This window comes from Aplysia californica, unplaced genomic scaffold, assembly GCF_000002075.1.
Source record: "Aplysia californica isolate F4 #8 unplaced genomic scaffold, AplCal3.0 scaffold00174, whole genome shotgun sequence".
Classification (NCBI taxonomy): Eukaryota; Metazoa; Mollusca; class Gastropoda; order Aplysiida; family Aplysiidae; genus Aplysia; species Aplysia californica.
Window position 1 is genome coordinate 1,252,235 of NW_004797444.1, and position 11,924 is coordinate 1,264,158.

General features: G+C 40.1%; 1 pseudogene; it reads left to right on the top strand.

Moving 5' to 3' along the window:
- The first annotated feature begins 406 nt into the window (after positions 1-406).
- On the top strand, positions 407-5,960 carry LOC101861281 (annotated as a pseudogene).
- Positions 5,961-11,924: the final 5,964 nt, after the last annotated feature.

Below are 11,924 nucleotides of genomic sequence, written 5' to 3' on the forward strand. Positions count from 1 at the left end.
TCTTACACCCTGAAGCTGTTGAATATATTCCCATGTGATGAAGATATTGTTTTATCGGGTGTCTTAGTCTATATTTGCTTCGCTGATTTTTCCTGTTTGGCACGGGCTGGCCATGTCGACGTACAGAATCGAAACAACTCGCTTCCAAAATTATCTTAACTGTGTCCATGGTGGCGTAAAACATTAACTAGCAAGCAATCAATCAATCAATTAACCAATTACATGTAACACTTTTGCAATCATACAGCCAGCAGTGCAAAATACCCCATCTGGTCACCCAGTCAGGAGAAAACTGCGCCAGGTGGTCAGAAAGGATCATTTTCCCCGGCGCACTATTATTGCGCCAAGTGACCGAACGTGTTTTAATCAATAAATCAATCAATCAATCAATAAATCAATCAACAGGATGGTTGCTAGCATGGTGTACTACGGACTCAGTCTCAACGTGGGATCTCTGTCTGGTGACCTGTTCGTAAACATGGCGCTGTCAGCCACTGTGGAGTTGGCTGCTTATGTCTTTTGCATCATGTTCCTGGATGTGGTTGGTCGTAAGCCTTTACAGTGCTTCTCCAATCTGCTGGGAGGTGTGGCTTGTGTATGCACCATGTTCCCCATCATCTTTGGAGGACCAAGTACGTGTTCTTTTAGCTTGGTTGTTTTTGCTCAATTTTGGTTCAAATTGGTGGAAGAAAGAAAGGGGTACACGGTGGATGGGGGAGTAGAGAGTGGGAAAGGCGACAGAGAGAGAGAGAGAGAGAGAGAGAGAGAGAGAGAGAGAGAGAGAGAGAGAGAGAGAGAGAGAGAGAGAGAGAGAGAGAGAGAGAGAGATTTTCTTTTCCTACTCATTTTTTTTTCAGAACGGATCAACGTTGCCTTGGCCCTGATTGGCCGGTTTGGGGCGTCTGCAGCATTCGCCGTGATCTATATCTTCTCCGCGGAGCTGTTCCCAACTGTCATGCGTAACTCTGGCATGGGGGCCAGTTCTGTGTGCGCCAGGATAGGTGGAGTTTTGGCGCCCTATATCGGAGACCTGGTAAGTTCATTTTAACTTAATTGCTTTTTTTTTTTTTTTACATGCTTCTTATTTACTTCCAATTTATTTATAAATCTCTCCCTCGAGAGATATGGAATTAAGAACGAGGCGCTGGGTATGTGGGCTAAAAAGTTTCCCTTTGTCCGTCTTATAAACAACCCCCCCCCCCCCAAAAAAAAACTCAGCTCGGTGCCCCTTGAAAGTGATATTGCATGTGAATTGTGGTCTTTAATAGATATTGCGAATACTCTTACTGAAAATTATTTGTTAGCAAATCGCATAGTGATAGAAGGCGAATTCTAAGAGCTGGTAGGATGTTGAAATGATCATGCTCTTCACGGTAGTACGCAGAAGACGCGGTCCGATTTTCTCAAGTTGGAAAGCTTTTCTATCGACTATCTCGTTCTGTTTGTTTGGGAGTTTCTTTGTTGTATTCCAGTCAGCCAGGACGTGACCATCCACAGGCAGGGTCGAAGCAGCCAGCCTTGGAAATTGTCTAAACATAGTCGATCAGAGTGTAATATTTATACAATCACTATCATTAATTTACAGGGATCAGTCCTGAAGGGGGATCTCGGAGTGGCTCTGCCCTTGATCATCTTCGGAGGTATGAGCGTGACTGCTGGTCTGCTAGCCTTGTTACTGCCAGAAACACTCAACAGGAAGCTCCCAGACACGGTTGAAGACGCCAAGTATTTCGGAAGGTTAGTTGAGTTTGAGATACTAGAGAGAAATATCCTCTTTCTGCAGCCTTTCTACTGCTACTCCTTGGCTCCTCCTTACTGCTGTCTTTCTGCCACACCCCTGATCTTCTGGTAGGAAAGATCTACACCTAACCTTCTCGGACAAGGGCGAAAAATCTCGGAGTACCCGTGTGCAAGTTGTGCACGTTAAAGATCCCTTGGTGGTCTAAAATCGATAAGAGTAGGCTTCGGCCGTCACCCGGGCAAAATTCAAAATTTCCTACCAACTGAAAATATTAGGGGTGTCCCGCGCGCTCATATGACCTTTGCAGTTGCGAGCGCCGTAAAACACTTTACAAAAACCACCAAAAAAAAGAGAAATATCGATAGACACACTAATGTGCTCATCGTCAAAGATCGTACGAGATCCTATACTACAAGACGACTCATTTCTCTTGTATGAGTTGCTGAAACAAAGAAACGTTCTCAAAAGGGCTAGTGGCGACATCTGTGTAATATGCTTTATAGCATAGTTCGTTTAACTATATTTTAGGGAGTTAGCTGTCTTGAAAACACAAAATAGGCGCAAAGATTGTTGTAAAGATCTTTTGGAAGTCGGAACAAAACACGGATGGCGACATAATATACATAAATGTGAGGCGGCATGATGAAATCAGGCACTCGTCAAAATAATTAAAATTGAAGAAACTGGTATTTTTCCGCAGGTTTGGGAATTTCTATTGAATTTTTGTTTTTCGTCTCAACACCTTTCATGTCCATTAGAGAAAACATTCCTGTGTGGATAGTACTGAAAATGTTGAATAAAGGCACAAAAAGATCAATTTTATGTTTTCTTGGACGGCTAAGGAAATAAAACTTTGGCAGCCATTTTCCTCTAATATAACCTCTGAAACCAGGCGACCCCAATCTCCTCCAGTCGCAATTATCTCGACTTGTATTCAAGATAACTTGAATTATTTTTTCCATTGAAAGACAAATAAACAACCTTCAGGGGCGGCTCGTGGGGCTAAAAGTGGACGTGCAAAATAATAATTAAGCTATCGCATGCTGAAGATAGTCAAGGACATAGTAAATGAGACAGTGTATAATTTTAGGATCTTTGAGTTGGTAAGGGAGGGCCTCGTGCTTTTATTTTCATTCTTTTTACTTGTCGCTTTAATTTCTAGTACTAAATTTGTTTGTTAGCTAAACATCAATTTCGTTCATCCTGTATTGGAACTGAACACTCAAGTACAAGTAATAACTTGCACTACTCCACTACAAAACCATTCAAAGGCACAACTCATAAAACGGTCACGTTCACCTCCCTCGGGTTCACAGTTACAGAGTCACTTAAAATAGTGGCAAGACAAACAATGAACCAATCACAATTCACTTGAGCACTCCGCTGGATTGCTCCGGGGTTCACATAATATTGGCAAAGAATAGCGTAGGGTCTAATCATGTTTATTAATATATTGATGTACCGCCAAACTCGCTACGAGTTGCGTCATCGCTTGGGTTGTCCCCAATAGCGATTTATAGGTCAGGTTACACTGTTGAATATCCTTTTCTGTTTAGCTAAAGCGCGTGGACTTTGGCATGGCATAGTAGATCTAGATGTTTTAGGGCGCTATAGGCATAGAAATGATAGTTATGGCGCCCGTAATGACCTTTGTTTTGATATAATATTTGGTTAGTGTTTGTTTCTGGCTTCTTTTATTTTATTATTGTGGGTGTTTTACGTTTGAGAACATAAATAAAAATGTGGGCGGCACTGCACGACCGTGCTCTATGGACAAACCGCGCCTGAGAACCTTTTAGATGATACCAATAACTTCACAAGACCAAAAATTGACGATTGCCTGACTCCATCGCATCGTGACACATTTAAACGGAGCAGAGTAGGCCTATCTTCAGTTTTGGGTGGGAATTGAATTTGAATTCTGGCCGGATGGCCTACTCTGTTCGATTTCAAAACCGCCAATTGACCTGCAAAATTGTTTACCTGTACCCGAGAAAACTATGTGCTTGTTCCTACCTACCATGGGACCAGCATCTATGGGGGGAGACGCTGGCGAGATTGCATTCGATTCCCTTAAAAAGAAGTCTTTTTTTAGGAGGCTAGGTGTTCTTACACCCCCATCGACACAATCTATATCATTTTGGAGCCGGGTTTCCAAACCCTGCCTGTCGGGGCCAACCCGGACTGAGAGGGATACAACATCCCAACAGAAAGGCCGTGATACTCGATAAAACTTTTCTCGTCACTCGGGACTCCTGCGTACGACATTACGACAGCGAAGCTCCTAACCGTTTCACCACATACACCGCTACAAGTACAAGGAAGTCTATAATTTTATCAAGTATCGTCGTCATTCTACCGGAAATCGGTGTCCTTATCAGTCCCGGGTTGACCTTGACAGGCAAACCCGAAGAAGCCCGATTCCTAAACGATACAATTTTATGAGTCGCTGGAGAGGCATTTGAAATCAGTCTAGATCTATATACCTGTATAACTCCCAGAGTGATGATAAAGAAATAATTGCTTATAATATCACTAATTTTTTTTTTCCAGAACATCTTCCAAGAACGTGTATGAGCTTGATGAAATGACTGGAGACAACACGACAAGGGAGGAAACAAGTAATGGACAAACAAATCCGTCGTTCATTAAAAAAGAGCCATTATATTAATAAGTGGCCTTTAGTTTAGCAAACGTTCATGAGCTCCAACAGTCTAAACTACGTTGTTTGTTAACAAGCAGCCTTTTATTCGCTTCTGTACGGGTATAAAACACCTGTTAGCTATTGCAAATTAGTTCGAGAGATGATGTACATGTACCAGGATCAGTTTCTCTTAGGACACACCCGGTACGGAAGTAGACATTACATTTTTATAAAGTGTACCGGTAGGCCTGCACGAAGATTGGCGAGGTGCTGGATGTTGTAACCTCTGTATGAGAACTTCGTTTTATTAACTAATTTTTAATTGTAAGCTGAATCTTCTCCAGAGTTGCAACACCAATCAACACAACGTTTTATGTGAATGTGGAAATGCAAATAAACGGTCTGGTTTGGAAATCCATAGGCAGTTTCATGCGAGAAAGAAAGTTACAGCATTTTAAAAACGATTAGACGTTATGTAGAAAGAAGTGTTGTATCACTTTCAAAACTGTAGAAAATAGTTGTACCGAAAATCCTTGTAAAGAAGGGATCTGCCCGAAACACTGACTGTTCTTGTGTGTGTGTGTGTGTGTGTGTTTGTGTGTGTGTGTGTGTGTGTGTGTGTCTGTGTCTGTGTGTGTGTCTCTGTGTGTGTGTGTGTGTGTGTATGTGTGTGTGTGTGTGTGTGTGTGTGTGTGTGTGTGTCGTTCTTAAGGCTTCTCAATAACCTTCAATAGACCTTCATTACAAATTTAAAGTGTTTTTTTTTTAATCCCGCTGTTTTCTTTGCGTTTGTTTTTACTGGGCTATTTACAGTTGATACATACTGAAAAGAACTCTTGCCCCTTCAAGAGATTTCTGCAATTTATTGTTTTGTTATATTTTTGGTTTTGGTTTTGGTTTTGGGCTTTGGTTTTTGGTTTGGTTTTTTCCTGATTCTTATACAATATTATTTTCATACAGCTCATTAATATAATTATTATAATACAAAGTGTGCTGTGTCTTCTCAAGGCGTTGCATTGCTATGAACATGCTAATTACGTCTATCAGGACCCACCTAGAAGAAGAAATTTAAAGAATAATAAACAGATCATTAATACATGTAATAAAAAACCAGTGCGAAAACAGAGTGTTTTACACTGCCCACCATAAACCATAAATAACAGAATAAAATGAAATCTAATCAGTGGAGCTAGATCTACAGACAAGTTAAAGGAAATGTGATTTACCAGAACATCTTTTACGTGATGTCAACACATTAGGACGAGGGTTGTGGCAACCCGCGTCTGTGGTCTGGTCTGATGCCTAGGCCATTCGTTGTTGCACGTAAAGACGAGAGTTTGATTCCCTCTCGGGAATGTCAAACTCCTTTGGTTTCGGCTCCTTCCCAAAGTTGGTATAACCTTTGGTGTCGGCTCCCTCCGATAGCCGGTACTGGAGGCCAGGTGCCGGTACTGAGTGACACCTCCTTCGGTAGAACCGGGAGTTCCGGTACTGAGTACCGGTACGTGCCCATCCCTACTAGGCATGTCTTGAATAAAGTTCCACCTCCCTCTTTCTTATTGCACAGGTTGTTGATCTACAGTGATATTTTCTCCTGCATGGCACATATTATAACTGTTTTCAATCAATAGTCTAGTAAATCAGGAGTTGGAACAGACATGTCTTGCTGAGGTATTCGTCAAAAAGGAGGTGGTTTAGCATTTGTTGAAACTGATACTTGGACCAGCTGCTCACTAAAGAGGGTTACTGGTACAAATGGACCATCAAAAGGGATTAAGTGGATGCTAAAGGAACTTTGACGGAGACTACTTGTGTGCCACAGGAAGTCAATGAGAATGTACTCTTCAGTTTGGTCTGTAGGTGTCCATTTTTTGTCCTTTAGTTTCCTGACACCCTCTTTATCTGTGCACTCAAATTATGGTCTTGATGATTTTTATCAAGAATTATCAACAAAAGGTTAATTTCAGAAGTCTGAGTCGCAAGCCTTCTCAGGTGCATCCTCTGGTGATTGCCGTACTCCCTGATCAGAGTTTGAGGGATCGCTTTTGTCTTAATCTCGAGTCAAGCTATTTTAGTACAAGTACAACTGACCAACCACATGCCGCGCATATAGTGCTACAAACTTCCACTGAAATAGGGTGTACATCACATAATATACGTATCCCATCGAGCCGTTTGGTTTGAGAATACAGTACCTCCGCATACGAGGCAGGAGAACTCAGTCCGAGATAGAAAGCTATAAATTTTGGACAGTTGTTAAGTTTAAAGGGCAATAGCAATAGGGTCAGTGTACATCTTGAAACTCATGATTTGATATGTAAAAATGGCACCCTTTGCTCACCATTAGTCATTATAAACCCACCCTAGAGGTCACGTCAGTTCATTTAAGATTCATGGGGAGAACATTTTCACGGACTGTTGGCCTGAACATGTCATGGTAGATTCCCCTGGGTGCGTCAGTTAAGATCCTGTTCACCTAAAATCCCGCATTTTCTTTGCTCCAAAGTATTGGGAACTTAGGCGGAGACTACTGTACTCATGTAATAATATATGTTCGTTCTATAGCCAGAGTGTACGGGGGGGGGGGAGGGGAGGGGGTTAAACACCCAGTACCTTGGAATAAGACATGGATATAATGCCACTATGATTTATCGATCTACTTATCACTGATTACATTATTAATGCCCAACGTTAAAAGCTCAGGAATATGACTCATGGATTCACAGTTAACATTACGCTACCTTAGAATTGCAAAGTTCTATCTGACATTTTGTCCATTTTGAGTTACCGTACTAAGACCATGGGGTTACAAATCAAATGTTCTACCTGCTCTATCAAAATTGTAGGATTATTCAAGGTTGCTATCAAGATATATTCAAAAAATTGCATTTTGGAAAAGCTTTACATGTAGTGAAACCCACAAGTTTTTACTTCAAAATTCTCCAACCTAAGTAGCTTTCTGAGCAGATAAAACTTTGTAATTCTTAGGTTGCAACTAGTCTGCCATTGCAGTCCTTTCTAGTTAACACAGTGTCGCTGGAGTGCAAATTTGGTCGGGTGTTCAATGAACATTGGATTACATGTAGGCTACTTTGTTGTGTTTCTTTTAGCCCTCAGCTATTTTTGTCTCCTTTCATGTTATACTTTCACTGTACCCAGAACTGTTTGCATTGGTTTTAGCTTTTATAAGGAAATGTCAAGGGGTCCAGAGACAACAATGGTAATTTTACTGTGAAGATAAAGTTGTCTTTTGTTTTGTTTTAGGGTTTTTAATTTATTTATTTTCTTTAAGGGGGGGGGGGGGGTAATTTTGGAAAAGGTGTCAGAAAATCGTTACGACAAAAATTGTTTTGGACATTTTGTTATGGTCATTATGTGCTCTGCCTCGCCAAAGGGCACTTCCACCAAGGTACACCTTTTTTTCTTTTTTTTTTTTTTTTTGCAACATTACGTTTGCAAGTTGCATAATGACATATTATATGTAATTGAATGTGAAAATTTGGAAAGAATTTTGTTAATATTAAAAAGAGTATTGAATTGATAGTGTACTTTAGGACCTTGATATGCCATTTTTACTCAGGGAACCTGGCTAAATTAACGCTGTAGAGAGAACGGTGATTCATCATATCGGTATGTTATTGTTATAAACTAAAGGTATTATTTTTACCACGCGTTATACAGAAGTCAATGACTTGTTTGACTCTCTTGTTTAAGGGTGTAAAGAAAAGTTTTGATAACGCACACCCAAAGCGATAATATTATAATGGCCGAGATTTTTATGCTGGCTGCTTCTCCATTGGTGTTTTAATACATATCTATGATATGTACCGTATATTGTACATCATATATATTTATCATGTATAGTGTATTTTATGCTCCCGTAGGCAGACTTTGGCCTCCCCACAGCAATCTTTGATCCTCTTAAAAGACTTTGAACTTCTTCCATCGTTCAGCTTTGTTCAAATTATACATTTGTACCAAACCTGGCCAGGGTGTGCTTTGTATTGAACAGTAGGCTACTTGTGCCCGCATCAAAGTTAGTTCGCCATTTTGGCCATGTATCTAGAATCTGCGTTTGTTGCCACAAAAATGGCAAAAGTTGCCCAAAAAGTTGATATTTATTTTCAAGCTTTCAACTCTCTGTGACCACGTACATGTAAACAGCAATGTCTAAAACACCAGAATTTCTTGTCCTCTGCTTCTTTAAGTAAGCATCCAGAACATCATTTGTAGCCACACTTAGTGTAAAAACGTGAAAAAATAAAGGTTCCACAACAGAAGGAAATTAATATCGGAACAATAAAATAAACAACCTCAAAAATGAACAAATAAGGGCATGTGTCCACCTATCCGAAGATGGTCGTTTTAACCTTAAACGTGTGTAACTCAAGAAAAAGTAAAAGATATAACACGTAAATTATAATGGAATCACACTCAAGGGGTCTGCCAGAGTCAGTACGTGTATTCAGTTTTTGGTGGAGACACGCTCTAACATAACACATTAAAAAAGGGTAGGAACAACATTAGCAATATAAACACACAAAAAATAGAAAAACTGCACATCAGAACAATAACGAGAAAAAAGTACACATCAACAAATTAAAACACAGCAAAGAGGGAAACACGAAAGAGAAACAGCAATATAAATAGTACATAATGTAGCCTACTATTACTATATTCTTCACATTAAAATAACAAATAACGTGGTGTTAACAAGTGACAAAGATACGAAGTGAAGCGAAAACACAGAATTCTACACTAAGTGTAGAATTCTGTGAGCGAAAATGAAAATAAACTTTCTTTCTAAAAGTAAAGAGGTTTGGTTTCTTTTTTTTTTTCTCGACGAATAATGTTCCCTGTTCTTGTCGTTTTAAAATTATTTTTTTCTTCCCGGCGGTGGTGGGCTGTTGTTGTTTTTTTTGTGGGTATGTTTTTGTGTTGTTTTTTTTTTTGAAAAAATGCAAAAATCGCGGCCGCGGCGACAAACACAGATGTTACTAGATATACAATGTATAGCTAAACCGCATGTCCTCCCTAAATTTTAGATCCCTGAAGGATTGTTTGATAGCGTCTTTAGCTACGGATTTATTTAAAAGCAAGCATCTTTTGTTTCCATGACTACCACTTTGAAATGGTTGCGTTTGGTTGACTCAGCTCTTTAATGTTCCTGTAGTCATCTGGTACCCTTGGGTGTCATTTTTGCTTGTATGTTTCCATATGTTCAAATGTCCTGTCACAAGGAAAGTACGTATGTCTACGTACCTGGAGTAGTTTTGTTCAACAAGAAACAGAAGGAAATACATTACTATTTTATTTTTGTTTTGTCCTTGGCACCCATCCCTTAACTGTATGTTTTTATGTTTTAATTTCATCTGTGTGAGAGAACTGAAATGTTATTCAGACAAGTTGCAGCTTCATTACAACCCCGACGATCAGAAAATCGAGGCCAAATATATATGATAACTTTGCCATTGCTCAAGTTATGAATTCCAATATTAATTATTATACGTCCAAAACTGCTTCATAGAAAATGTCTCCACTTGTAATCATCTGAGCCGGAAGATTTTACTGAAAGCCAAATGCAAAGCCTGCACTTTTATGATCTTATTTTGTCTTTTTGTTATCCCCACATGAAGCACATTGGAAATTCAACCCGTTTTGGACTTCATGTTCCCCTTTCAACATTATTTTGTCAGTATCGTCTGATGCTGCATTGATTGAAATATTCAACATGTTGCATAATGTAATCTGTACGAGATTACCCCTAAGAAAGATTATACTGCCAGTATAATTTGACAAAAGGTCTCTTTGATCTATTCTGTGAACAATACATTCTTTTTTTTTTGTTGCAGTCGCTGATTTATCCGGCACATCTCCACGAATTGACATAAGATGGTTTATTGAACGTTTTCGTCATTGTTTATATATTTTCGAAAGGCGTCATTATCGCGTCCGTAATAATATTCCATTGATCCAACACCACTATCAGTTGTGAGGGATGCCGTTTTTTTCGTTATTTATTAAATTTTGTCGTTATTTTGGGCATCGTCCGTTAATAGGTTTGTTTTATTGTTGAACTGATATGATATTGTTGTGTTGCCTTTATTGCTTCGTCGCATGCCAAATCCAAAGTGACTGCCAGGTCCCAGGAATTTGAACAAAATCGCCGAGACCGGGGAATGCCTCGGGAATTTGAGAAAATCTATTACAATGTACAATAATTGCCCCGGGAAAATACATTAAGTTCTCGAATATTTGAAAACCAAATCCGACAAGGTCGGAAAGTTCATTTTTGCTGGTCGCGTTTGCGATATTCGTTCGGCTTTTCCTGGTCTGAGAGTGAGAGTACGTTTCATACGAACAGGCGGCGATGGCGGCAGGCGGAAGGGTATGTATGACAACCAGGCTCGATCTAATAGGGAAAAAATCAAGATCTACTTTCGCTTTCATTATCACCCAGAAATTTGCCGGTGATAACATGTAAAATTGTAGACTACATGTTCACCCCCATCAACACAATTATTACGATAATTTGGTAGATAGGATGCTTCGACCCTGCCTGTCACTTCTCAGGGCTAATCCAGGCTGGAAGGAACACGATGTCCCAGCAGACAGAGGGCGATGCTCGATTTAAAAAACAACAAAACTTGCCCATAAGGAAATCAAACCCACATCTTTTGCGTGCGACACTTAAGTGTAAACTGCCAAATGCTACTCCACAAATGCTGGGGGGGGGGGGCTATTATAGTGGTTAAAATTGATATCTCAGTTGAAGACCAAGATATATATAACATGTACAAGACATCATGTACCATGAGCAGCCTGCTGTACAGGGAGCGAGCCGGTAGTTCAGCTGGTATCATGCTGCGCTGTGGTGTGGATAACCCTTAATTTATCAAATAAGCTTACTACAAATCTCAGCCCCGGGCGAAAAATGGGAGTGTTCTCAGTACTTCCCGTTTCTCACACACATTTTACACACATGCATTGCCTACGTCACTGCTCACCAATAAAACTTTATTGGCTACTAGTACTAGTAGGCCTAGTGTTCGTTTAGTCAGTGCAAAAATACGATCTCTTGATATTATGACAACTGAAACTGTAAAGAATTCCTGCTCTTACTTTAGAATTCGTCTGACGAGAGCCTGCATGGCATGATCATGGGGGAACTTGTATTGAACGGGTATCGTGGCAGGAAGGTGCTACAAGTAACATCAATCTGCAATTATTCAAACAACCCTATCACAGGGATTAACTCTCAAAATCACTCTCAGTAGTGACGTGCTTGTGTCAGTGCGCTTTGGTTAAAAAAAAAAAGTAAAGTACAGTCGAACCTGCCCTGACGGCCACATCTATAAGACGGCCACCTGTACAAACGGTCACTTTCCATTTCTCCCCTTGCGTTTTTTCTATATAATTTAACTGTGTAAAACGGGCACCTACCCAACGCGGCCGCGGCCACCATAATTTAACACACAACCCCTATCACACTAAGCAATAATACCTGTCTAAGACGGTCACTTTAGTGACTCCATTACG